The sequence below is a fragment of the Schistocerca nitens genome, chromosome 8 (genome assembly GCF_023898315.1).
Source record: "Schistocerca nitens isolate TAMUIC-IGC-003100 chromosome 8, iqSchNite1.1, whole genome shotgun sequence".
Classification (NCBI taxonomy): Eukaryota; Metazoa; Arthropoda; class Insecta; order Orthoptera; family Acrididae; genus Schistocerca; species Schistocerca nitens.
The window spans coordinates 449,024,989-449,052,807 of record NC_064621.1 but is presented as its reverse complement, the minus strand read 5'-3'; the positions used below and the strand labels follow the sequence as shown (position 1 = coordinate 449,052,807).

General features: G+C 41.6%; 8 non-coding genes across 8 annotated transcripts; 6 read left to right on the top strand and 2 right to left on the bottom strand.

The window, feature by feature from the left end:
* Nucleotides 1–9,057: 9,057 nt before the first annotated feature.
* Trnat-ugu (transfer RNA threonine (anticodon UGU)) lies at nt 9,058–9,132 on the bottom strand. The gene has a single exon. It is a non-coding gene; the product is annotated as a tRNA-Thr (tRNA).
* An 868-nt stretch (nt 9,133–10,000) lies between these two features.
* Nucleotides 10,001–10,075, top strand: Trnat-ugu (transfer RNA threonine (anticodon UGU)). The gene has a single exon. It is a non-coding gene; the product is annotated as a tRNA-Thr (tRNA).
* Nucleotides 10,076–10,405: 330 nt separating this feature from the next.
* Nucleotides 10,406–10,480, top strand: Trnat-ugu (transfer RNA threonine (anticodon UGU)). Its single transcript has one exon. It is a non-coding gene; the product is annotated as a tRNA-Thr (tRNA).
* A 330-nt stretch (nt 10,481–10,810) lies between these two features.
* On the top strand, nt 10,811–10,885 carry Trnat-ugu (transfer RNA threonine (anticodon UGU)). The gene has a single exon. It is a non-coding gene; the product is annotated as a tRNA-Thr (tRNA).
* A 330-nt stretch (nt 10,886–11,215) lies between these two features.
* Nucleotides 11,216–11,290, top strand: Trnat-ugu (transfer RNA threonine (anticodon UGU)). The gene has a single exon. It is a non-coding gene; the product is annotated as a tRNA-Thr (tRNA).
* A 330-nt stretch (nt 11,291–11,620) lies between these two features.
* On the top strand, nt 11,621–11,695 carry Trnat-ugu (transfer RNA threonine (anticodon UGU)). Its single transcript has one exon. It is a non-coding gene; the product is annotated as a tRNA-Thr (tRNA).
* Nucleotides 11,696–12,025: 330 nt separating this feature from the next.
* On the top strand, nt 12,026–12,100 carry Trnat-ugu (transfer RNA threonine (anticodon UGU)). Its single transcript has one exon. It is a non-coding gene; the product is annotated as a tRNA-Thr (tRNA).
* A 9,116-nt stretch (nt 12,101–21,216) lies between these two features.
* On the bottom strand, nt 21,217–21,291 carry Trnat-ugu (transfer RNA threonine (anticodon UGU)). Its single transcript has one exon. It is a non-coding gene; the product is annotated as a tRNA-Thr (tRNA).
* Nucleotides 21,292–27,819: the final 6,528 nt, after the last annotated feature.

Sequence of the window (27,819 nt, the reverse complement as noted above, 5' to 3'; positions counted from 1 at the left end):
CGGCGATCGTCAGGCCAGCAGGTTTGTCATCAATGGAGCGTACGAGTGGCTCGAGCGATAAAACAAAGAACATCATGGACATAGGGCTCCCCTGCGGCACTCCTCTTTGGACCTCGATGGGCTGAGTAAGCTGTCCATTGCCCGTGACGAAACGTTGCACGGCGTTAATGACCCGTTGATCAAAACCACACCGCTGCAGTAGCCGTAGGAGGTACTCGTGGCGGATGCGATCAAACGCCTTGCAAACGTCGATAAACAGCAATGCGATATTCACGTTAGTGACTGACGCTATGGCTATTACATCTCTATATTCCGAAAGGGGCGTCATAATAGTGTGACCAGGGATGTATGATTGATGGTTGTGAATTCCTTGCATTGAAGAATGTCAACAGACCGCCAATCGTTTTCATAGATGGCACCTTGCATATTGTTGGTGACCTGCTTCCAATTTTTTAAATTCATTTTTAACGGGAATTTGCCGATAATCATCCCCAGAGTGGTGAGGGCTTCGACACGTTTCGCCCAAGGTACAATAACTGCGTCGAATCCCCGAATGTTAACAAGGGTGCATTTATCGGCGTTGATTTTAGCACCGGAAGCACGACAGTACTCGTCTACCACGGTCTTGAGGGCTGAGTCGTCTCCTTTGTTGCGCCGTAACACTCAGACGTCGTCGGCGTAAGCACGAACCACGAAGGACGTCCCGGCGATCGTCAGGCCAGCAGGTTTGTCATCAATGGAGCGTACGAGTGGCTCGAGCGATAAAACAAAGAACATCATGGACATAGGGCTCCCCTGCGGCACTCCTCTTTGGACCTCGATGGGCTGAGTAATCTGTCCATTGCCCGTGACGAAACGTTGCACGGCGTTAATAACCCGTTGATCAAAACCACACCGCTGCAGTAGCCGTAGGAGGTACTCGTGGCGGATGCGATCAAACGCCTTGCAAACGTCGATAAACAGCAATGCGATATTCACGTTAGTGACTGACGCTATGGCTATTACATCTCTATATTCCGAAAGGGGCGTCATAATAGTGCGACCAGGGATGCATGATTGATGGTTGTGAATCCCTTGCTTCGTTAATGAAGTCAATCTGCTGCTGAGCGCTCTGGCAAAGGTTTTGTAATCAAAGTTGAGTAAAGCGATCGGTCGGAAGTTATCTAAGGCTTTTCAGTGTTTTCTTTTTGGTATCAATACAATTCGACCTTCCTTCATTTCGGCCGGCACGTCACTCCCTCGCATCACTTGATTGAGAACGTCTGTAAATGCGTGTCCGATTATGGGCCAGAAACGCACATAAAATTCTCGTGGAAAACCATCAGGGCCAGAGGATTTATTCGATGGTGAGCCAGAAATCAGTTCTAGGACTTCGTCTGGAGCAAAATCGGCTACGACCGCCGAGTTCTCCGCAGGCGTGACAACGGTGGGCAGAGCACGCACGATATCGCCGCCGTCATCACCATGTGCATCGCATTGCGAGTACAGATCCGTGAAGTACCGGTAAACTGCAGTAAGAATATCACTCTGTCGGGTCAAACGGAGTCCATCATCTGTGTCCAGCTCCCCGATAAAAGCTCGCTTGCGATTGGCACGATGTTTTATGAGGTGATGCAGTGTTGCAAGTTCGTCCTCTTAAAGCGATTTTGCTTTAGATCTGCACATCAGTCCTTCACGCTGCGTTTGCTTTATGCTTGTAAGCTTCGCCTTTATTTGTTTAATGGTCGTCAGCTGCGTGTTGGTTGGTGACGTTGTCACATACAACTCTCGCAGAACTGTCTGGTAAAAATCAATCGTGCGTTTGACATCTTGCGCCCGTTGCCAACTGTAGTTTTTTAAGGATAATCGCATTTTCCGCTTGACCACAACACTCCACCAGGCTATCTTACACGGATATCTGCAGCATTGCTGGAGACAATGCGCCCATGTCGTGGAGATGACATCTTGTAGGACGACATCAGCGAGAGTAGAAACATTTAGGCACCACGGAATCCTATGGCATTTAGTATGCTGTTTGGCCAGATTTATCGTGACACAGAGGGCGCAGTGGTCGGAGAAGCTAGCCGGAATGACATCGGCATCCAGAACATGTTGTCAAATGCTCTCAGAGATGTACAAACGGTCTAGACGGCTACATGCGGTGGAGGTCAGGTACGTGTACTTTACCAGGGTAGGAAATTTTAGTTCCCACGCATCCTTCAGCTGGAGGTGACGCATCAGATCATGTAGTTCCCTACAGTAATTAAACTTCGGCGATTGATCTTTCCTGTGGATCACACAGTTAAAATCACCACTAAGTCCTTGCTTCGGAACGGGTAACGGCATGTCCGAAGACGCGTCTTCAGTAGGCTCACTGTGTTTGTTTGGAGCCGCACTGGCTGTCTGTATACAGCTTTCCGGTTCCTCGCGTTGTTTGGAAGCAGTTCCGAGGTGGCGGGTGTTTATGTTATGCTCTACACCGGATGCTTCATCTTCTGTGTTTCCGATGTGCAGATGACTGACTTCCGCCTCTTGTGCGTTGACTGCCTGTGGCGAGTCGAGAAGCGGCATCGGAACGGATTGCTGCAAACACTCGACTGCACTCGTATTGACAGTTTCTGCGTCGGGAGATTCAATGTGAAATTGGCGGGTCATAACTGAGCCGTCCGACATATGCGTGTCCTGTTTGGAGGCCCGTGGTTCGGGGTGATCGGTTTGATTTTTTACAACCTGGTCACCGGAGCCACTACCGTCACCAGTACGGCGTCGTTTCTTGCCGACAGATAATGCAACACCGGCGGCTAAGGGGTGACTGGCCACGGGTTTCTCAGGTAAGAGAGCCGGCCGGAGTGGTCGAGCGGTTCTAGATGTTAGTCTGGAACCGCGTGACCGCTACGGTCGCTGGTTCGAATTCTGCCACAGGCATGGATGTGTGTGATGTTCTTAGGTTAGTTAGGTTTAAGTAGTTCTAAGTTTTAGGGGACTGATGACCTCAGAAGTTATGTCCCATAGTGCTCAGAGCCATTTGAACCATTTTGAGGTAAGGGTGGGAAATGCCGTTACCGAGATTGTTATCCTCTGACACAGATGCACTTGCCCGCATCTCGTGGTCGTGCGGTAGCGTTCTCGCTTCCCACGCCCGGGTTCCCGGGTTCGATTCCCGGCGGGGTCAGGGATTTTCTCTGCCTCGTGATGGCTGGGTGTTGTGTGCTGTCCTTAGGTTCGTTAGGTTTAAGTAGTTCTTAGTTCTAGGGGAGTGATGACCATAGATGTTAAGTCCCATAGTGCTCAGAGCCAGATGCACTTGGTTGGGAGTCAATCACAGAAAGCGTCTGATTTTGAGTTAGGACATCAGCCAACGTTAGTCTCTGTCGTTGTTGTAGATTGTCTCGAAGTACGACAGCGCGCCGTGGAAAATCATCTCGCAAATGGCCACTCGTGTTACAGATAAAACAAGTGTCTACTTGCCCATCGTAATTGACATGAGACATAACCACAAACCATTATATAGGATGGGATATTGACTTTAACGGCCATGTCAACTGAGCGAAAACCACTATAACATTGGAGGTTGTGTCGGCTAAACCATTTTTCGTTTCTAATCTGTCGGATGTCACCGTATTTGGCGAGGACATCTCTAAGCAAACAATTCTCTACCTCAGGTGGCAAACTGGACACACGCACTTGCCTATATTCGATGTCAGCGTTAGTAATTGAAACTGTACTCACCGACTGATCACGCTGTCGGAACTCTGCTTTCCCACCAGTATTCACCAAAATTTTCTCCAGTTTTATCTGATCCAAAAATTTCACAAAGAAACAGTATTCGGCCATGTCACAATATGCTGTGTGGACCTGGTCGGACGAGATGCCAATAATATCTATTATCCAGTCATGGATTTCTAAAAAACTCGGTTGCACATTACTGGAGGATTTCTCAAATTCAAAACACAGGGCATTCTTACGGCGTACACTGGGAGCCATAACTGCACTATATGAACGGTAATTAATAAGCGTGTGAACGACAGTAGTGAAGAAGCACTGAGAATATCACAGGTCACCATCCAAGAAAGTCTATAAACACGGCTTGCGGCGCTACGACTACGCGGAAGTACCGGCACGTTCGGTCGCTGTCGCGTCCCAAGCGCAACTGAACAGAGCTATCCAAGCACGACTCACGAGTCCTCCTCACAGCCTTGATTCAGCCAGTACCATTACCTTCCCGACTCCACTGGCGCTCTATTGCTAACCTTGCAGAACTGCTGGAAGAAAGAATAAAGCGGGGATATGGCTTAGCCTCAGACTGGTGGTTGTTCCCAGAATGAGATTTTCGCTCTGCAGCAGAGTGCACCCTGATATGAAACTTTTTTAAGGTTCATATGTTTCTTTTACAAATACTTCATGGTAATTGGATAACCTACGATGAAATGAAGTCCCCTGCTGCTGTTAAAATGGAGCCTTTACCTTCTAGCGATAATAGGCATAAGACCGCCCTACTACTCGTTGTTACTCTGTGCCTTAAAATACACTGAAGCGTCTCACAGAACAGTTCGCCATTTTGGTAACAACAGTAGCCGTATTACCGACGGTACCGTTTTCTTCTCTTGAGACTCCTTCATATCTTACTATTAATCGCAGCAGAAACGAGAGCAGGTGAAATGAATACATCTGCTATTGTCAATGAACATATCATGTTAATAGAGATCCAAAGTTAATAAGATGATTGAAAAACACCGTAGCAAATGTGAAATTACACACAAAACTTAAATGTAATACAATTAAAAGCATTCTTGAAAGCCTTGGAATTCCCGCGACTGATAACATGCCAAGATCGATATCGGTAATAGGGAAAAATTGTACAGATTCTCGATTTCCGGAATGGATGAATTGTGTACGGAACCCTCAGTGAGCGGGTCCTGAGCTCATACCTCAGTCTGAACTGTGACTCGATTCCGAACAATTCCTGCAGCCCCTCTGTCCATCTGCCTCTTTTTATCTCACCTTGTGCCCTATGCCATGTTTATTGCCAATGAAAATTCACATTTTATAGCAGTATTCTAAACATAACCCAATAAGCTGTAAATACAACTTTGTGTCACACACACACGCACACACACACACATATATATATATATATATATATATATATATATATATATATATATATATAAGGTGAGCCGGCCGAAGTGGCCGTGCGGTTAAAGGCGCTGCAGTCTGGAACCGCAAGACCGCTACGGTCGCAGGTTCGAATCCTGCCTCGGGCATGGCTGTTTGTGATGTCCTTAGGTTAGTTAGGTTTAACTAGTTCTAAGTTCTAGGGGACTAATGACCTCAGCAGTTGAGTCCCATAGTGCTCAGAGCCATTTGAACCATTTTTTATAAGGTGAGTCACCTAACGTTACCGCTGGACATATTTCGCAAACCACATCAAATACTGACGAACCGATTCCATAGACCGAACGTGAGGAGAGAGGCTAGTGTAATTGTTTAATACAAACCATAAAAAAATGAACGGAAGTATGTTTTTTAACACAAACCTACGTTTTTTTAAATGGAACCCCGTTAGTATTGTTAGCACATCTGAACATATAAACAAATACGTAATCAGTGCCGTTTGTTGCATTGTAAAATGTTTATTACATCCGGAGATATTGTAACCTAAAGTTGACACATGAAACCTCCGACGTTCAGTTGCGTGTTGTAACAAACACGGGCCACGGTCGGCGAGCAGCATCTGCAGGGACATGTTTACGATGACGACCGTGTTTACGAGTGTGGCTGTAGTGCACTGTTGTGGTTTGGTCTAGCTGTCGCAGTGTCCGCATGTAGCGCTTGCTGCTATTGTTATTCTGCATTCGTCTCCGCACGCAGACCAACTGTAGTACACCGTGTTACCAGACGTCTGTGATAGTGTAGTGTTGTAGGAACTGTGACCATGGTGTATTCGAACTCTGAAAAGGCGGAGATGATACTCATCTATGACGAGTGTCGACGAAATGCAGCTGAAGCCTGCAGGGTGTATGCAGAACGGTACCCGGACAGAGAGCATCCAACGTGCCGCACATTGCAAAACATCTACCGCCAACTGTATGCAACAGGTATGGTCGTAGCACGCAAACGAGTCCTTAACAGGCCCGTCACAGGAGAAGCGGGTGCCGTTGGTGTGTTAGCTGCTGCTGCCATGAACCCGCAAATGAGTACACGGGACATTGCGAGAGCCGGTGGACTGAGTCAAAGTAGTGTCATGCGCATACTGCATCGTCACCGCTTTCACCCGTTTCATGTGTCGCTATATCAGCAATTACATGGTGATGACTTTAATCATCAAGTGCAATTCTGTCAATGGGCATTAACAGAGAATGCGTTGCAGTTCTACCTGTTTACCGATGGAGCGGGTTTCACAAACCACGGGGCAGTGAATCTACGGAACATGCATTACTGGTCCATGGACAATCGCTGGCTCAGACAGGTAGAGCGACAGCGACCGTGGACTGTAAATGTAGGGTGCGGAATCATTGGCAACCACCTCATTGGTCATCACTTCATTGCAGGGGCCCAAACCGCTGCAACATACATCGCGTTTCTACAGAATGATCTGCCAACGTTGCTCGAAAATGTCCCACTGGAAACGCGTCGACGTATGTGGTATCAGCATGATGGTGCACCTGCACATTCCGCAATTAACACTAGGCTGACCCTTGACAGGATGTTCGACGGGCGTTTCATAGGACGTGGAGGACGCATAAATTGGCCAGCCCGTTCTCCTGATCTTACACCTCTGGACTTCTTTCTGTGGGGTACTTTAAAGGAGAATGTGTACCGTGATGTGCCTACAACCCCAGAGGATACGAAACAACGTATTGTGGCAGCCTGTGGCGACATTACACCAGATGTACTGCGGCGTGTACGACATTCATAACGCCAGAGATTGCAATTGTGTGCAGCAAATGATGGCCACCACATTGAACATCTATTGGCCTGACATGTCGGGACACACTCTATTCCACTCCGTAATTGAAAACGGAAACTACGTGTGTACGTGTACCTCACCCCTCATGGTAATGTACATGTGCGTCAGTGAAAAGACCAATAAAAATGTGTTAGCAAGTGGACGTCATGTGCTGTTCCAGTCTCTTCTGTACCTAAGGTCCATGACCGTTCCCTTTGGATCCCTACGTAATTCGATGCTCTCCGATACACACGATAGAACAGCGGAGGAGTGGTACTCAAGCGTCAACTTAAGGTTACAATATCTCCGGATGTAATTAACATTTTACAATGCAACAAACGGCACTGATTACGTATTTGTTTATATGTTCAGATGTGCTAACAATACTAACGGGGTTCCATTTAAAAAAAACGTAGGTTTGTGTTAAAAAACATACTTCCGTGCATTTTTTTATGGTTTGTATTAACCAATTACATTAGCCCCTCTCCTCACGTTTGGTCTGTGGACTCAATTAGTCAGTATTTGATGTGGTTTACGAAATATATCCAGCGGTAATGTTAGGTGACTCACCCTATATATATATATATATATATATATATATATATATATATATATATATATGTGTGTGTGTGTGTGTGTGTGTGTGTGTGTGTGTGTGTGTGTGGGTGCAAAAATTTTGAAGCACATCTTTCCCCTTTACATAATTATATTACGAATTTACTTAAATATTACCTATTAAGGCATATAACAACCTGCCTGTATTCAAATGCAACATTCCCTCAAAATTTTGAAATACGTGGTGAGGAACTTTAGGAAATTTATGATTTTGAAGAAACGAACATTTACTTTTTTATTTATATAGATTTTTCTGACACAAAAAGATTAAAATGTTTTAAATGATTATTTCATTAAATAAAGTTATCTGTGTAACTATGTTAGTGTAATGAGTTTTAAAAAATTGTAAACTACAGTTTTTCTTTATTTTTGTCAACTGACAAACATCCTTTAACTGCACTGCCGTGACGTGATGTATGTGTGGTCTACGGGCAGTGTCTTTGACATGTAATCGGATCGTCATGGGAACCTCGATCGAAATTAGCTAATGAATAAATTTTTAATAAAAATATTCATCACTGGCGACCGAAGGATTCTGCATCTACATTTATGTTATTACTCTGAAATTCACAACTAAGCTCCTGGCAGAGGATTCATTGAACCACCTTCAAACTATTTCTCTGTCGTTCCAGCATCGAACTCCAGGGTGGCAAACGAACACGTAAATCTCTCTGTGCGTGCTCTGATTTCTCTTATTATGATGGTCATTTCCGTCTTGTAATCAGTACTCCAGAAGAGGATGGACAGGCACAGTGCGGGCAGTCTCTTTAGTAGACCTGCAGTATTTTCGAGCTGGTCTGCGAATAAATTTTAGGCTCTGGTTCGCTATCCCCACTACATTAACTACGTGATCGTTCCAGTTAAAGTTATTCATAATTCTAATTCCTAAGTACTTAGCTGAATTCACGGTCTTTAGAGTTGCGTGATTTACCATGCACCCGAAGTTTGGTGGATCCCTTTTAGTACAGATGTGGATGTCATCATACTTTTCATTGCCTTTATTCACTAGATTCTGGCATAAGAAGTCGACATTGTTCTACTACCGGCTTTGTCAAAGAGAGTGGAGGATTGAGCGGACGTTCAAGGCCCTCTCTTACTGTTGGTGCGGGAAATTGTCCATAAGAGGTGGATGAATCAGCAGTGATCAAAGGCATGAGGATGCAGAAGGGAAGAGAAACCACAGCATTAACCCTAGCAATATCGATACATTTTCCGTAACGTGCTTCACTAAGGGGGGGGGGGGTAGTGAGGGGGGGCTGGGTACTTTATGCCAACCCAAAAAAGCTAACAAAGCAAAATTCATTAATTGCTTTTTATATTAACAACATACTGTTTAAAGTGGTACTGATTTGTCAGTAGGTTTCTCGACCTGAAAACATTGTTTAGCAACTGTTAGCAAAATAAAGCCACCTTGAATAACCTATACTACAAACTACATTGAAATGATAATTAAATGAACACCCTAGCTGCAAGCAGGCGTTGATACACTTCGTTGGGGACATGTTGAAAATGTGTGCCCCGACCGGGACTCGAACCCGGGACCTCCTGCTTACATGGCAGACGCTCTATCCATCTGAGCCACCGCGGGCACAGAGGATAGCGCGTCTGCAGGGACTTATCCCTTGCACGCTCCCCGTGAGATCCACATTCCCAACATGTCCACAACACTACTTTCGTAGTGCGCCTATTAGATGTTTGCCCATCATACTCATTACTCGTGGCAGAGTAATCTACCAAGTCCCGTACGAGTTCGGGCATAGCGTGTGCGTTCGCACACAAGAAGGTCAAAGGCTGGGAACCCATATTTATTTAACTATATATGACCATGCAGCTTTACTAGAATTGAAATGATAATTAAATGAACACCCTAGCTGCAAGCAGGCGTTGATACACTTCGTTGGGGACATGTTGAAAATGTGTGCCCCGACCGGGACTCGAACCCGGGACCATCTAATAGGCGCACTACGAAAGTAGTGTTGTGGACATGTTGGGAATGTGGATCTCACGGGGAGCGTGCAAGGGATAAGTCCCTGCAGACGCGCTATCCTCTGTCCCCGCGGTGGCTCAGATGGATAGAGCGTCTGCCATGTAAGCAGGAGGTCCCGGGTTCGAGTCCCGGTCGGGGCACACATTTTCAACATGTCCCCAACGAAGTGTATCAACGCCTGCTTGCAGCTAGGGTGTTCATTTAATCATCATTTCAATTCTAGTAAAGCTGCATGGTCATATATAGTTAAATAAATATGGGTTCCCAGCCTTTGACCTTCTTGTGTGCGAACGCACACGCTATGCCCGAACTCGTACGGGACTTGGTAGATTACTCTGCCACGAGTAATGAGTATGATGGGCAAACATCTAATAGGCGCACTACGAAAGTAGTGTTGTGGACATGTTGGGAATGTGGATCTCACGGGGAGCGTGCAAGGGATAAGTCCCTGCAGACGCGCTATCCTCTGTGCCCGCGGTGGCTCAGATGGATAGAGCGTCTGCCATGTAAGCAGGAGGTCCCGGGTTCGAGTCCCGGTCGGGGCACACATTTTCAACATGTCCCCAACGAAGTGTATCAACGCCTGCTTGCAGCTAGGGTGTTCATTTAATTATCATTTCAATTCTAGTAAAGCTGCATGGTCATATATAGTTAAATAAATATGGGTTCCCAGCCTTTGACCTTCTTGTGTGCGAACGCACACGCTATGCCCGAACTCGTACGGGACTTGGTAGATTACTCTGCCACGAGTAATGAGTATGATGGGCAAACATCTAATAGGCGCACTATGAAAGTAGTGTTGTGGACATGTTGGGAATGTGGATCTCACGGGGAGCGTGCAAGGGATAAGTCCCTGCAGACGCGCTATCCTCTGTGCCCGCGGTGGCTCAGATGGATAGAGCGTCTGCCATGTAAGCAGGAGGTCCCGGGTTCGAGTCCCGGTCGGGGCACACATTTTCAACATGTCCCCAACGAAGTGTATCAACGCCTGCTTGCAGCTAGGGTGTTCATTTAATTATCATTTCAATTCTAGTAAAGCTGCATGGTCATATATAGTTAAATAAATATGGGTTCCCAGCCTTTGACCTTCTTGTGTGCGAACGCACACGCTATGCCCGAACTCGTACGGGACTTGGTAGATTACTCTGCCACGAGTAATGAGTATGATGGGCAAACATCTAATAGGCGCACTACGAAAGTAGTGTTGTGGACATGTTGGGAATGTGGATCTCACGGGGAGCGTGCAAGGGATAAGTCCCTGCAGACGCGCTATCCTCTGTGCCCGCGGTGGCTCAGATGGATAGAGCGTCTGCCATGTAAGCAGGAGGTCCCGGGTTCGAGTCCCGGTCGGGGCACACATTTTCAACATGTCCCCAACGAAGTGTATCAACGCCTGCTTGCAGCTAGGGTGTTCATTTAATTATCATTTCAATTCTAGTAAAGCTGCATGGTCATATATAGTTAAATAAATATGGGTTCCCAGCCTTTGACCTTCTTGTGTGCGAACGCACACGCTATGCCCGAACTCGTACGGGACTTGGTAGATTACTCTGCCACGAGTAATGAGTATGATGGGCAAACATCTAATAGGCGCACTACGAAAGTAGTGTTGTGGACATGTTGGGAATGTGGATCTCACGGGGAGCGTGCAAGGGATAAGTCCCTGCAGACGCGCTATCCTCTGTGCCCGCGGTGGCTCAGATGGATAGAGCGTCTGCCATGTAAGCAGGAGGTCCCGGGTTCGAGTCCCGGTCGGGGCACACATTTTCAACATGTCCCCAACGAAGTGTATCAACGCCTGCTTGCAGCTAGGGTGTTCATTTAATTATCATTTCAATTCTAGTAAAGCTGCATGGTCATATATAGTTAAATAAATATGGGTTCCCAGCCTTTGACCTTCTTGTGTGCGAACGCACACGCTTTGCCCGAACTCGTACGGGACTTGGTAGATTACTCTGCCACGAGTAATGAGTATGATGGGCAAACATCTAATAGGCGCACTACGAAAGTAGTGTTGTGGACATGTTGGGAATGTGGATCTCACGGGGAGCGTGCAAGGGATAAGTCCCTGCAGACGCGCTATCCTCTGTGCCCGCGGTGGCTCAGATGGATAGAGCGTCTGCCATGTAAGCAGGAGGTCCCGGGTTCGAGTCCCGGTCGGGGCACACATTTTCAACATGTCCCCAACGAAGTGTATCAACGCCTGCTTGCAGCTAGGGTGTTCATTTAATTATCATTTCAATTCTAGTAAAGCTGCATGGTCATATATAGTTAAATAAATATGGGTTCCCAGCCTTTGACCTTCTTGTGTGCGAACGCACACGCTATGCCCGAACTCGTACGGGACTTGGTAGATTACTCTGCCACGAGTAATGAGTATGATGGGCAAACATCTAATAGGCGCACTACGAAAGTAGTGTTGTGGACATGTTGGGAATGTGGATCTCACGGGGAGCGTGCAAGGGATAAGTCCCTGCAGACGCGCTATCCTCTGTGCCCGCGGTGGCTCAGATGGATAGAGCGTCTGCCATGTAAGCAGGAGGTCCCGGGTTCGAGTCCCGGTCGGGGCACACATTTTCAACATGTCCCCAACGAAGTGTATCAACGCCTGCTTGCAGCTAGGGTGTTCATTTAATTATCATTTCAATTCTAGTAAAGCTGCATGGTCATATATAGTTAAACAAACTACATTATGACCACAAAAAAAATTTAAATGTGAATTACGCTAACTGTTGATCATTTTTACTCACAGTATATAATTCAAACTTATAACGATGTATAAGTAAGATCCTTAACCTCAAAATAGTAAATACAAGTATGAGATTCATTGGAAAAAGTGACATCGAATACTAAGACTTAAATTTTTGGGGTAAGTTTAACTGAAGAATATGAAACATTTCTGAAATCTGGTTGAAGAGCTCATTGAAAATAATACTTCTTTTTCAAACGTAAACGATACAATACAATTCAATATTTTGAAAAAGTGTGCATGAGTTACAACCCACCTTCCCATGCTACAGTAAGAGCTAAAGACACATAAAATGTATCCACTCGACATGCGGCCTGTGATTGAAACGTTGTGATGATGGTCTTTCTATCGGCAAACGATTCCAAACTAATCCCCCATTCTGTTGTCCAGGAGGTGACTGTCAAGCAGGAGGTTATCACGAGAAAATGAGGGATTAATCAACCAAATGAGCATGGAATGGCAGAATTATGAATGTGGAAGTCTAGCAAGAAAATCTATTAAGGGAAATTCAGAGGCTCAATTTACATATAATGGGGTACAGGGAAGTGAAATGGAAAGAGGATAAGAGTTTCTGATAGGACGAAGGTAGGGTTACCGTAAATGGTACAATGGGAGTACGATTCGTTATGAATAAGGAGATAAGACAGACAGTGAGTTATTGTGAACAATTCAGTTAAGGTTTTCATATTGCTTTGACATGAAATACACCAATTCTGTTCACCTCTTATTCGATGTCCAACCAACATTGGCAGCAATAGTTCATGTGCACATCCTGGTGTTGCAAGCAGAAGATGAAGCGAGAAAGTATATGTGGATATTGAAGGGATGACTCAGTACGTAAATTGAAGTGCAAATCTAATAATGATGAGGTTGTAGGGCAAAGAGTGAAAGATGTATTTGTGGGGGAATTTGGGTATGGTAATAGGATTAGGAGACGGTAAGGATTAATTTGAGTTCTGAAGTGAACTTCATTTAGTATTAGCAATTACACTGTTCAAAATCTCAAGAGGGGGATGTAAACTTTGCTTCGACATACAGAGAGATTCAAGTTGTATTACATTACATCATAGTCAGATGGAGATCCTGAAACTAGAGAGTGGATTTTAAGGCATACCAAGGAGCAGATAAGAGTCAGATCAAGATTTAGTAATGATGAAGAGTTTAAGAGAATCGTACAGAAGGATCAGTGTCGAAGGAAGCGAGATGCTGATGTACTGAGGAAGGATGAGACGCATTTGAACTTCACTAAAAATGTAAATACTGCAATATGGAATATCCAAGTACTTAGTTCAGTTAAAGAGGAGAGGACATCACTGAAAAGGTCAAACCAAGGAACTGCGAAGAAACATTTGATAACTAATTAAATACTTCAATAGATTGTCAAAACATGGCTATACGAATATGTTCAGGGAAAATGGAATACAGCGCTATAGATCACCTAGGAATGAAATAAATAGTAAGAGCTTGGTAGTCATGGTGAAATAGCTGCAGGAAAAAGTGGAGAAATCGCAAAAGAAACGATCGACGGCAGAACTGGCTCAGCATATAGAAAAGTCAAAAAAAACATCGGCGAAATTAAGAATAAGGGTGTCAACATTAACACTGCAATGAGAATTCCACTGTTAAACCCAGGGACGAAAGCGAATAGGTGAAACGAATCCACTGAAGGCTATTATAAGAGGGAGGAATTATCTGATGACGTAATAGGAGAAACAGGAATCCATAGAGAAAAGATATGGGTTACAGTATTACAACCGTAATTTCAAAGAGATTTGAAGAATTTAAGATCAATTAAAGCAGGAGGGACAGATATCATTTCATCGAAATTTTTAAAATCGTAGCGAGAAGTGGCAGCCGAACGACAACTCAACTTCAAAAAATAGAAAACAGTCTTCATATGTCACATAGCATGAAATTAAAATGATAGGTATAGAAACTAATAGCAACTATTTATTTGAGTGAATTTAAATGAATTTTCGAAAACCGTGTTGTGTGAAATTATTTTTTACTGTGAAAATACAAAAACGAAAAAAATCTCGTTATAAAAACTGAGACATAATTTAAAACAATGGAACGACATGATTCAGGGTTTATCAAAGTTTTGCAGTTTCGCTTTCAGCAGCAAATCGTATGTGATAACAACTTACGAGAGAACTGAAAGGAATTAATGACAGCATTAGAAAATAAAGAAACAAATTAAAAAGAACTAGGTCGTAAGATAACAGGAAATAATCTCAAAATTGATTAATCGAACGAAGAGTTGCCTGACAGAATTACTGATTCTAACAGTACATGTAACAGTAAAGTGGGTAGTCCAGTACTGGAAACAAAGAGGGAACAGTGTAATTAAATAGCAGAAAAGGTTATGGAGTCTAAAAGTGAAACAAAAGGTCCATTAACAACTGCTTTTGGTAAAGTAGACAGTCTCGTGGATATATACATCTACATCTACATGACTACACAGCATTTCAAGTTAGATGCCTGACAGAAGACTCACTGAAGAAACTTCAAACTATTTCCCTACGATTCCACTCTCAAACAGCACGCACTTGGGGCAAACACTTAAATCTATCTGTGCCAGCCTTGATTTCTGTAACTTTCCTATGTATGTCGGTGCCAACAAAATATTTTCTGTTGCAGAGGAGATATTTGGTGACTGACATTTCGTGGAAAGATCTCGCCGTGACGAAAGACGTTGTTTTTAGTGACTGCCATCCAAAGTGGCATACAATATCCATGACACTCTCATCCATTTTGCGAGATTGGAATGGAAACTGAGATTTTGAGAATGTAAGGAAGCCTTGGAAAGGGGGCAATAGGATTAAAAATAAGACATAAGGTAATAAGGGCGCTGCTATAAGGATATCGTCAGGTTGACAGTGAGGCATATAAACCAAAACTGAGCTAACAAAACTAACAAAGTATTTTAGGAAAGAGGAAATGAGGGAATCTGCATAGTCTGATTGGATGCACATCAAGAGAAAAGATTATTTTGATGACTGGTTCTGGAAAGTAAAGAAAGTGAACAAAAACCTGGTGTCTGTAGACATGTTTGCAATTAAGAGATTGAACTGGATACTGATGTACTCACAGTTTTCTATAGCCTCGCAGAAAGTGATGTACTAGGGGAAGGGGTAATATTAACTAATATTTAATATGAACTTAGTATTCATGAATTACTGGGTAACTTGGAAGGAAGAGGAAAATGTGATCCTCTAGTTACTAAAAAAGTGCTAGATGTGAAAGATGTAGAGTTGTGGGAGAAGGGAATCAAGAGATCGTCTGTAAATAATGACAGCGAAGTTAATAGAATTAGAATTTGTGGTGATGCTGTTGTTTATGATGGGACGACTAGAGGTAAGATTTAAGTGCAAATAGAAGCGAAAGATGTTTTCAAGTTTAGTAGCTTGAAATGTGATTGTGATGTTATGACGCGAAAAGGCATGTTATTAATAATATTCCACATGATCAGGTCCTGCCTCTTGTTGTAAACAAGTTATTATATGCTGGGAGGGTGTGGGGGGGGGGCTAGAGATACGAGATACTAATTTTCACAAATTCTGAATGTTTAACAGCAAGTCAAAGATTGTTTCTGGAACACAGGGCAGTATTATAATAACACAAATAAAAAAATTTTAATTCTCTAAAAGTTGAACAACTTTGTGGGAAGTGGTATCCAGATTGGTGGAATAAAGTAAAAAAATTATTGAGGAAGTGGTTGGAAAAAGGGCACATATGCTTATGTGCCCTTTTTCCACCCATTGGTTTATAGAGTCCGCCATACTTCCATCTATAGTTTCTGCAATTTCTGCTTCAATCAGTCATCTCTACAGGTTAGGAGGGAAGTATCATGAAATAATTCTACAGCTGAATGCTGCTGCATAACGATGGTGGGTAACCTACACTAACTTTTACGTTAAAATTTATTGCTTTGTTACCGTAAAAGAAATGATAAAATCAGTTTTGAAGTATGTTACATAAATTCACATGACTTTCTAGGATGTTTATGCTCGAGGTACTGATGGCCTAGAGCTCAAAGGTCCGTCCACTGTGGTGGAAGAAAACCGATAGCAAAGAAGTCTACAAATAAAGAATATAGTAAAGTAGCAAGAAATACAAGCAAACGGTATGTTGCTGCTTCAAATATGGTAACAGCAGCCCAAACGTTTCAATGTGTAAAGGGTTATTGCCAGAAGGACAGTTACAAGCAGAAAGATTTAAATGAAGAATACCAAGACGAATGTTTCAATAAGTCCTGGTTAAGTGAGTCTCTAGAAATTCAAGATACAATCGCAACTAATTGTTTCATATATAATGAACCAAACAATACAGATCTCAATGCTGCAAAGATGCAAAGATTAGATAACATATCTGGGCTTACAGGTTATGTCTGCTAAGGACGGAAGTCAAAGTCTGTTAGGAATTTTTCTTATCTTTAGTTAAGGTATGTGATAAAACAGTACTCAGTATTCAAGAGAAAAAGAGAAAGCTGCATTAAATAAATCTCTTTTGAACGAAAGAGGTACTCATACTAACAGGCCATCTACTTTCAGTCACAATGCATGTGAAACGATGACAAATCAGTCACACAACAGTCATTGTTGGCAGAGCGAATCTATTATTATTTCAGTGATCCAGAGTTAAATGTTAAAACAGTTTATGAAATGTACAGGAAATATCTAACAGATCAGACTGGGAATCTTCTTCTTTGAGTTATAGCACATACTTCATATTCTTTAGACAGAAAAATAGATTCTTATTCCAAAAACCTATTGTCTTCTATGTGACTACTTTACACATTGTGAAACAAAACTGGCAACTATGCTCCAGAGTCGTATCTTTCCTTCACAAGAAGATGTTGAGAAATACGTTGAAATGAAAAGATAAATTTTAGAGGAAGATAAAGACTGTGAGATATGCGTAATTATAGAATTCGATTCTGCCCGAAACTTTCCTCGACCAAGGCTTTATGGTTTTAGTCAGTTTTACGAAGATTATTGGAGATGTTCATGTTCAATATTGCTTTTTATAATGACAAGACATCCTGTATGTACTGTCTTACAGACACAACCAAGGAAAGATGCCAACCATATTTTATCTATTCTTAGTGACTGTCTTACTGATGAAATTAGGAATTATAGAGATTTGAGAATTGTAATATTTCTTCCTGATGCTGCATGTGGGCAAAATAAGGATAAGGCAATGGTGACTTTCTCCTCATAACTCTAGCGCATATGAAATATCACTGTAAATCATCTCTTCACAGTATGTGAACACTCATTCTAATTTCATACGAGTTTTAGCATAGTGAATTCGTCTCTAAAGAAGAAAATCATTATCCCGACAATCAAGCCATTCCATGAAGCAATCGTTTATGCCGATCTCCACCATTCATTGTGTGGTGTCACCGCCAGACACCACACTTGCTAGGTGGTAGCTTAAATCGGCCGCGGTCCATTAGTACATGTCGGACCCGCGTGTCGCCACTGTGTGATCGCAGACCGAGCGCCACCACATGGCAGGTCTAGAGAGACGTACTAGCACTCGCCCCAGTTGTACGACGACTTTGCTAGCGACTACACCGACGAAGCCTTTCTCTCATTTGCCGAGAGACAGTTAGAATAGCCTTCAGCTAAGTTAATGGCTACGACCTAGCAAGGCGCCATTTGTACCATTGCATGTATCTCAAGATAGTCTCACTTGTATCATCAAGAATGCTGTATACCAAAGGACGATATAAAAGTTAAGTGTTCTAGTAGCTACGTTCTTTTCTTTATCACATTCATTACGAATCCTGTTCCAGACTTCGCGCCAGTCGGCTTGTGTGTACGTGTGCCCTTTCGGCTACCCGTCACTGTGGACTGGCTGCCTTGTCAGTCCACTACACATTGTATGTATGACACTGCCAGAATCAAAGTCTGGAGTGGACTAATGAGCATGCTCTTCCTACAAGCCCCTTGTCTAAGCGAAATCCATTGAAAAATCTGTGTTACGTACAAGTACATTCCAAACAAGATGGAGTGTTACTTGCTTCAGAAACTAATGCACCAAGCTATGTTCCTTTAAGATTTTTACATGTATTTGATGTAAAAACACTCCAATCATTACAGAGTGATGATTGTTTACCTTTTATGGTAAAGGCAAAGAATATAAAGGATGTTAAAGACATATACCACTTCAATGATAAAGAGAGCCAGTACTGTACTGAGAGTTTTCTAGTTGATAATCACCCACACGCTACAGAAGTGGAAGAAGTAATATATGAAAATGAAGGCGATTTTGGGTCTTACGGCTATTAACTGATTACATTGGAACATTGATTGCAATATTCCTATTTCTAAAAAGAAAATAAAGTGTATTAATTGAAGAAATGTTTTTCTTTTGTTAATAAATTATTATATCACTTTTGTGGTCAGATAAAAGATATGGGCTTATGTGTCCTTTTTCCACCCATTGGTTTAAACAGTCGGTCAAACACCTTCTTTTAAAAAAATCTCTTGTATTAAAATAATCACATTAATGTCGAGACACTACAATTATTGTAACAAGGATTATCATATTTAATTGAAAATGTTATAGGGGAAAATAAATAAAATAACTTCATCAACAGGAAAAAATCCTTAAAGCAGTTTATCGTCTATATCTATGAGTCCTATTTCCAGCTACCACCTCAACTGAAATATGGAAATAGCTTGTACGTAATGATGATTCAGTTGCAGTGCTTAGTCAAAGTGGGATAGAACCTGATGCCGCTGTAACTGCCTTATAATTGGCATATGAGGATTTTAAGGGAAAATAAATTGTCAGTATAAGGATTTTAAAGCGCTGAAAATGATCTGTTGTGTTCAGATGAAGTGAGGAAAAGAAGTGAAGAATGGGGAACTACATATATGAGTATTTACGTTGATATTTATGGCTGAGATAGTAAATGCTTGATTTACACTGGTAGTCCAGTTTCAGATATCTCTGAAAAAGTATGGAACAAAATTACACAGAGCAAAGATTTTGTTGAAATACTGATTGTAAGGTACCACTATAGAGCATAGCGAAATAGTAAGATTGCAAGTATTTTTATCATTTAGCACTGGAAGAAGAAATTTTTCCATAGGTGCATGCAGATTCCAGACTTGAGTGATAATTTCGTATGTGGAATGGACAGAATTATAAAACTTGGAGTTTCATTTGAATACAGAATTTCATTTCGTATAAATATTAGTAACCAAAGAAAGAAGACAATTTCTGGAAGTTTTTTCTTTTAACAAAAGTTATGAAGACTGAGAAATGAGAATCTTGGCAACCTGAAAGTCGGGATTCAGAAGGTTTTTTTACTGGAATTTATATTTATTTAGTGAGAGATCAGGCAAAATAAGGATATACGAATGGAAATCAAATGAAACCAATTACGTGTTTCATATTAAATCATTAGGGTTGTCATTTGCAGGAGCAACAGCTGTTGAAAACCAAAATTCAGAAATGGAAAGTTGCAGATTATGGAAAGAGGTTGCAGTCAATAACACAGTCCATTGGTAGTTACGTCAAAGAAAGATGGGATGTTAAACTTGTTGCTAAATTAAGACTTGAACAAATTTCTGCAACAGAGAAGATCGCCATGTGGAGAACACTGATGATCTTCTTTGTGAGTTTGATTGGGTAAAACGTATGTCTGTCCTAGAACATACTTCAAGTTTTTTCAGATACCATTTTGTTGCACGAAATCATTACCGAAAAGCTTGGTTACCACAAGTTTTGTGCAAGGTGGATACCAAAAATCTTGACAGAGATTCACAAAAATCAGCGAATGGCTGCAGCGTTAACGTTTTTGAACGCTTATGAGAAACATGGCTACTCATTACTCGATCCCATCGTTACTGGTGACGAAACATGGGTTAAGCATGTGAACTGTGAGACAAAATTGCAGTCAATGCAGTGGGGGCACACAAATTCCCCCCCAAAAACCCAAGAAATGCATGCAGACAATGTCGGCAAGGAGGGTGATGGCGACTGTCTTTTATGACAGGAAAGGTGTGATTTTTGTGGGTTTCCTGGAAAGAGGAACTACAATAAACCTCAGAGGTATTGCCAAACCCTGCACAACCTCAGAAGAGCACTACAAAACAAGCGCAGGGGAAAGTTGGGCTCAAAGATCTTGCTGATTCACGACAACGCCCGGGCCCACACGACAAATGCCACTCGTGATGTTCTCGAATCTTTTAAGTGGGAGTTGTTTCCTCATCTGCCGTACAGTCCCGACCTGGCATCGAGCGGCTTCCACTTATTCCCAGCAATGAAGAAGTGGTTGGCTATGCAGCGTTTTGATGACGACGCACAGCTTCAAGAAGAGGTAACCACGTGGTTGAAGGCGCAGGCGGCCGAATTTTGCGACGTAGGAATTTCGAAGCCCGTCCATCGCTACGATAAGTGCCTTAATTTAAATGGCAACTATGTATAAAAGTAGTATTTAAGTGTGGCTTTCATCTGTATATAATAAAAAAAATTCCAATACTATATCTATTTTTAATTCCAAAAAGTAATGTAGTTTGTGTATAGCCCTCGCAGGAAAGTGAGTCTGACTTCATGGTTACGCAAGTGACAAATCTGCCGTAAAATATTTGAAATATATAGATAGAATGTTTCTGAGAGTTGAATTTTGTCGAATAATGAGATAACTCAGTCATAACAGAATTAACAACTAATAAAGAAACAAATTTTAGCAGGGTATATGGATTTTGCAGAAAATTACTTGCTAACCAAGCACTAAATGACCCTAAGTTAAGTGACTTGTTGAAGAACAGTAGCCATGGAGTGATTGGTAGTAACTGTCAGCAATAATTTGAGAAAATAGAATGTTGGCTAGGTAAAAACAAAATGTTAATTAAATGGACACCCTAGCTACAAACAGGCGTTGATGTACTTCATTGGGGACATGTTGAAAATGCGTGCCCCGACCGGGACTCGAACCCGGGATCTCCTGCTTACATGGCAGATGCTCTATCCATCTGAGCCACCGCGGGCACAGAGGATAGTGCGTCTGCAGGGACTTAACCCTTGCACGCTCCCCGTGAGATCCACATTCCCAACATGTCCACACCACTACATTCATAGTGCGCCTAATAGATGTTTGCCCGTCATACTCGTTACTCATGGCAGATTAATCTACCAAGTCCCGTACGAGTTCGGGCATAGCGTGTGCGTTCGCACACGAAGGTCAATGGCCGGGAAGCCATATTTTAACTATATATGACGGTAGTGTCTGTTCCCGAAACAACAGTTACATGTCCCCAATGAAGTACATCAACGCCTGTTTGCAGCTAGGGTGTCCATTTAATTATCATTTCATTTCTAGCAAAGCTGCATGGTCGTCCACGGTAACTGTTCTTTCTGGAACAGACACAACCGTCATATATAGTTAAAATATGGCTTCCCGGCCATTGACCTTCGTGTGCGAACGCACACGCTATGCCCGAACTCGTACGGGACTTGGTAGATTAATCTGCCACGAGTAACGAGTATGATGGGCAAACATCTATTAGGCGCACTACGAATGTAGTGGTGTGGACATGTTGGGAATGTGGATCTCACGGGGAGCGTGCAAGGGATAAGTCCCTGCAGACGCACTATCCTCTGTGCCCGCGGTGGCTCAGATAGCCGGCACGGTAGCTCAGCGTCTTCGGTCAGAGGGTTCGCTGCCCTCTGTAATAAAAAAACTGAGTGAATGGATCAATAACGAACTTCAACGAGCGTCAGGAGACGTCCGCCACGAACAATTGAAACGAACAATAACGAACAAAATGAGATTTTAAAAAAAAGGTAAAGATGGATAGAGCGTCTGCTATGTAAGCAAGAGGTCCCGGGTTCGAGTTCCGGTCGGGGCACACATTTTCAACATGTCCCCAATGAAGTACATCAACGCCTGTTTGCAGTTAGGGTGTCCATTTAATTATCATTTCATTTCTAGCAAAGCTGCATCGTCGTCCACGGTAACTGTTCTTTCGGGAACAGACACTACCGTCATATATAAAAACAAAATATTATTCAATCTAGATTCGTATCTTTCTTTCCATTTAGTGGCTGATAGCACTGATCTTGTTTACAGGCACATTTCTTTCAAGAAAGGAAAAACGTTGGAGGTCAGTACATAAAAAGTGGTAGACATACATGGGGCTTCATTAAATAGAAAAAAGTCTTTTTAAAAGTAAAAACATTTAATGCCCAGACCGCAACCATCTTCAGATCGTTCAAAAAGTGAAAAGGAGGTAAATAAGCATTGTAAAGCCTCATTAGCTGTGATTATGAAACATGTTTTCGTATGTATCAAAATTATAATAGTAGTACATAGCTGAAAACGTCACCAAGAGCTAGCCAGGTTGTAGACGGTAATTTCGCAGATTGACAGTTGTATACGAAAGTGTCCAGTTGCATGGGTAGAAGCTGGATAGAAAGACGATTGTACTAGTATAACAGGTATTATCGTATTAATGTCACAATATATGCACATCCTTTTTGTGCTGCAACTGTGATATGCTAGTGAATGCCGGCTTTAGTCGACTTGGGCCCTGCTTGTGTGCACCACGATGGCAAGGGAAGACTACTGTGCATGGAACTTGAGCCGATAACCCCTGGAAGGAGTCTGGTAGCGGTAGGCACGGACGGCAGATTGGCAGTGCTGTGGCATGGGTCCGAAACGGAGAGTTCTTGCCCTGTTGTGGTGACATCGCTCTACCTGATCCAGCTGCTACCCCTGTGTTGTGCAGGTTTTGCCGAGCACAGCAACCCCACCTCTCATACTCATTTGCGTAGGTGTTGCTATAGCCTGTGTGTTGCGACACTGCACTGCCCAACAGCAGAGGCTAACAATGCTCTTACTAAAATTAAGTAGTGATAAGACGTTTTTCTGCTCCATGTGGAAGACTGAGCACCTCAAGTCTTGTTCAAGACTGGTTCCCCACCATGATTATTCCCAGTAACGAAAAATAAATGGCACACTCCCAAGATTATTTTAGACTGCAAAGTTTAAACAATATACATTCGCTGCTTCCTTGCAGATCCTTCAGCGGATCTGTGGTCTACTTTATCTGTGTGGTGGGCACTTTCTTACTCCCACAGTGCTTCCCCCATGCTTACAATTTTTTTAAGCTCTACAGAATTCCTTTCTCTCTGATATTTACACCGTAACGTTCCTCATATATTTACTATGGCTGTCATCACCTAGGAATGTCTCGATAGATTACTTTATCTCACAACAACTCTCACAAGCCCATTGCACTGCCCATTATCTCAAATACCATAAACCATATTTCACTGCTAGATCTCTTGTCACGTTTATGCACATACAGCTTATAGCTCTGTACTGCACAATTACATTCTTCCTTTTTAAACTAATTATAGTCAGCATATCAACTTTAAAGATACATGGTCTTGCCCCATTAAACCCTTATATTTGGCATCTCATCTGTCTATTCACTTGTTCTTTAACACTTTGTTTTGGTATTACCTTGTGCTTGAGACAGTAGTTACACCTATTTTTTCCCAAAAAGAATACACTCCCAGATCTACCCTCACGAGAAAACCACATACACCACTACCAATCACAACACTTACAAGGTAGTCCCACTTATTCCTCCCACCTTACCCTGCACTACAGACTTGATTCCCCTTCGAAAAGTTTATTTACTAGAAGTCCTTCCCCCCCCCCCTTCCCCATAAAACAAATTTCTGATGCCTGGTGGCACTGTTTCAAGCAAACAATGCGTTAGCATACTTGTACACGGTTTAAGTGGTGGGTCCCATACAACAGACGCGCCTTGCGTTACCTCTTTACTGTCATCAGATTTCTGTCCCCGAAAGTTAAATTTGGCGTCATGTTCAGTGAGAATGTTTATTTTCAGCTGCACGTTTTATCCTTCACTTACTTCATACACCTCTTTTATATGAAACTGCAAAAGTGCTTTAAACAGTTTGATGTGTAAGTTAACTGCTTTCTGGGCAATACTCTGATCCAGTACTTGTGTTCCCAATCCATTCTGAACCCCTGGTCTATATTATTCAACAGATTCAGCCCCATGAACTTGATCATCCATTTTACGACCCATTCACCCTGCTTCTGGGGAAATGCTGGTACTTCTAGCGTTTCTGCCACAATATCTGCAACACAACTATCAACGATTTCTTGTGCATTCCATATAGTGTGCAAAACAACAACATTGGCAGTACTTTGACCCCACATCATGCAAAAGTCAGCGGTACATGCACTTTTCTGTGCATTTGACCCTGGGCTCTAGAGCCTCAACAGGACACCCATTATCACCCAATGCGGTAAATCCAACTCCATTTCAATCACCTATGTTCCCATCCCCACGTTTAATCACTTTGATATAGCCTACATTCACTCCTTCCATCACAGATTCATAAATACCACTTTAGTACTTCCTTTGCTTACTAGATGAACCACAAACAAAAATTGAAACAGTACACACTGGCATCAACAAGATGCAAAAAAATAAAAAATTCACATTTGAAAGGGAACAGAACTACCAAGTTAACTTTCTGGATAAAACACTTAAAAAAGCATATGTTTGAAATTTACTGTAAGCCAACAGCAACAAACATTATCATTCCCCAATCCTCAAAACACCCACATACACAAAAGCTAGCAGCACTTCGACACATGATCCATAGACTCAACACAGTACCACTCACCAAAAAAGCTACCAAAAAGAAATGGACATAATAATGCAGATAGCACAAAATAATGCTTACAATGATAACACAGTGACAAAGCTAAACAACAAATTTAAAAGTAAAATAAGAGCAGAAAGCTCCCAACCACAGATAACAACACAGCAGAAACCAACAGAGACAAGCAGTTCCGTAACAACTACACAGGATAATCAGAAAAGGTGAAAGAAAGCACAAGATGGTACACAATATCATACAAACACAAACTCACCAATATTTTCAAAAGACAGGGAATAATCATAGCATAGACAACAGACAATTCTATACAAAAATACATCCCAAAACTGACAAAAAATAAAAACATATACCAGAAAGCAGTCATATATCAACTACAGTGTAACACATGTGAAGGCAGATACATAGGACAGATAGAACATTTGATGTCAGAAACAAAGAGCACATGAGAGCCAGGAAATATGGGGCAAACCAATCCACATTTGCGGAACACCTGAGAGAAAATGACCACAAACCAACCACTAGAGAAGATGACATGAAAATAAGTAGAATCAAGGATAAAAAACACCTAACTATGCAAAATAATTACCATATACAGAAAACCAAAGCAGAAGTTAAAATCCTGTTGAATGACCAAGTACACATGCTAAATAATTCATTATTTACACTCAAAGATAAAATAATACAATAGTGATCCCAAAAAGATTAATATGACAATACTGTCCAGTATAATAATAATAGCACCTGACACCTTTTCACTCTTTCATCCATGAACCACTCCACAGAATATTTAAACGAAAAGTGAAATCAGCTGACACCAACGTTTCCAAAAAATAAAAGAAACATCATGAATAGAAGTTAGTCTCGAACATATTGGCAACAAACAGGTAAACATACCAAAGAGGAGGAAACAAGTAATGGAGTCGCAACATTTATGTTGTGAAAATAAGTGTTTGGCAAAGTTGTTGTATCGACTGACAAAAGAACAATACTACCCCACAAAAAGAGTGAGAAACATGGTGAACAGTGTGAGGAAGGCCAGAACACAAAGTTGTGATTATGTGACATCAATAAAAATGATAGTGCCACCTCCAGACCAGATGTGAGGAAACAGAGATCAGCAGAGAGTAAGTAATTACTTTGTTACAAGAAACCACTACGTGAACTGTTTAATATCTACAACTAACAAAACTGTATCGTTGTAGATCCCACTGATGATGTCTTATAAAAGGAAAAAGCGAAACGGGTATGGGATAAATAAAGTATCTAGAAGTACAAAAAGGCAGTTTTATTTTCAAAACAATTATTGATATGTTTGCTTGTTGTTCATGCCATGTCAGGCATTTCTATATGACCTATGCCAGAAATTCGGAAGATTTCATCTGAACATCCGTAAAACCATATGACACATAAAATTCAACAACATATGCAAATGTAACAATCTTGTACCTAAATATATCCGTGTAAAGATTAAGAACAGTTCACCCAGTGTCCAAAATGCAATGCATTCTGCTCATAAATTGTGGTGAAAATACGAAATCAAATCCCTACACTCTAAAACACAAGATTAAAATTACGATTTCTGTAAGACACATTTACATCTTGAAGACACCATTAATAATGTGATATGTTGTCCCATTTGGTCAACAAGGTCGGAAAGCACACGAAAACTGCTGTACAAAGAATGGAAACAGTTTATAGAAGAAAAATCAACCAACTCAATAAACTCCAGTCACAGCATACTACCTTTACACACAACCAAGAAAAACACATACACAAATTATACCAAGATTAGTGAATCTTATGGACACACAATTAAACAGTAAAGAAGGACAGCTATTGAGGAAAGGACTAAAATACAATGTTAAATTCAGAAATAGACGAAGATTACTTAGAAAATTTAATTATAGATCAGAAAATGTCTGGACAAAGGAAGATAGGAGTGAAAACATCAGTGTCAACGTTGTGCTAACTAGAGAATAAAGTAAAAAAAGGAATCCAGAATATAATAACCAGTATAAAGCACAACAATACAAAAACAACACAAACACAGAATCTGCAACACTCAAAAATCTAAGAAGAAAACTTCAAAATAAAAAACCACCATTTCAGAAGCAGATAAGAGGAACACAGTGGTACTGATTGACAAAGAACAATGCATTGAAAAAACACAAGAATTCATCTCACAAAATATCATTACAAAATTAATGTCAGACCTACAAACAGATCCCAGACAAAAGTAAATAACACTGAAAGTTATTGACATCATACTGGATAACACAGAGAGAGGAAAGTTGACAGAGACCAGTCCCACTGCACCGGTCCTCTGAAGGCAACCAAAAATTCTCAGTCCAAATCTTCCTGTGAGGCCAATACTGGACTTCAGAAATTCCCCCACTTAGAAGCTTCCAGGATACATGTTAAAAGTACAGTCTGAAAATTTCAAAGTACAAGGAGACAGAACCATTAAAATAACACTACATACCTAATACAACAAATAAAAAATATAATAATTGCAGACACAGCAACACTCCTCTCATTTGATATAGAAAGAATGTATTCCAACATACCAGTACAGAAACAATAGATATCACAAATAAGAACCTGAAAACATATAGTCAATTGCCCGATGAACAGATTAAGGAAATGTGCACATAAATAAAGCTCATAACAGAACCAAATAAATTTCAATTAAACAATGAATTTTATGTACAATAAGACAGATTACAATGGTGCCCCCATTTTCAGGAGCCTTAGCAAATATTTTTGTAACCAAAATTAAATATATTATTTTCACCAAAATAGTATCAAACGAATACAACATATTATATTGGTTCAGGTGCATGGACG